The sequence below is a fragment of the Ursus americanus genome, chromosome 4, assembly GCF_024610735.1.
Source record: "Ursus americanus isolate L20-20 chromosome 4, mUrsAme1.1.p, whole genome shotgun sequence".
Lineage (NCBI taxonomy): Eukaryota > Metazoa > Chordata > Mammalia > Carnivora > Ursidae > Ursus > Ursus americanus.
In genome coordinates, this window is record NC_142130.1 from 28,394,860 (window position 1) to 28,395,728 (window position 869).

An 869-nucleotide genomic window follows, 5' to 3' on the forward strand; every position below is an offset into this window, starting at 1 on the left:
ATTACTGTACCTTTGAAAGAATAGCACAAATCAGATCTAGAAAATGTCAGAAGTTAAACAGTTGGAAATCATAAGGAGTACATGAAATAAGAAGCAAGAGATCACTGGAAATAATTAAAAAGAAAAAAAAAATTCTCTCTCCTCAAATAATGCAGTCCAAAACTACTAGACAAGGCCAAGCATGGTAGGCATCCATAGTATGTGTGTCTGTGTGGGGGGGGGGGGAGGGTGCATGTTAGCCTGGAGAAGCTGCACTACCAGGTAAGGAGAGTGTCTTACTGGGGAGGGCAGCAGCCCAGGGGGCCATGTCAGAGCTCAAGTGGGATGAGAAGGCCATCCACTTTGGGGAGTAGAAGTGTCTACGAAGTGGCAGAAGAAATAGAAGATTGGTTATATACAGAAACATTGATCACATAAATATATTCAGGCCAGTTTTCTCAGAGAATAAAGATACAATATGAAAAGGTGAAAAGGGAGAAAACAGAAATGAACTCTATGAAGGTAGATTGGAATTGGAAATGTTGGGATGACCTCATGGTTTTCAAAATATAGAGAAATAAAAATAAGTGTGTGTGTGTGTGTGTGTACCCTACACTTGATCTTAGCCAAAAGGCCGAGAAGCGATGTGTGTGTGTACCCTAGTTCTCTACACTGAGAGGGCCTGGGAGAAGTAGCAATTAGCAGCCCCAGCACCCAGATCTTGGCTTCTAATTACCATTTTCTACTAAAAGGAACCAAAGTTCTTTGGGAAAATGAATGACTACAGGCCTGGGGCAGGGAAAGTACAAGATTAGCCTGCAACATGGTGTTGTACATGAAAAATGAAGAAGTTCTCAAAGAGTAATGAGGTCAGCTCAAAAGGACACAGA

The 869-nt window shown here is 41.7% G+C and overlaps 1 pseudogene; it reads right to left on the reverse strand.

The window, feature by feature from the left end:
- Positions 1-521: 521 nt before the first annotated feature.
- On the reverse strand, positions 522-625 carry LOC123801310 (U2 spliceosomal RNA; annotated as a pseudogene).
- Between the last annotated feature and the right edge of the window lie 244 nt (positions 626-869).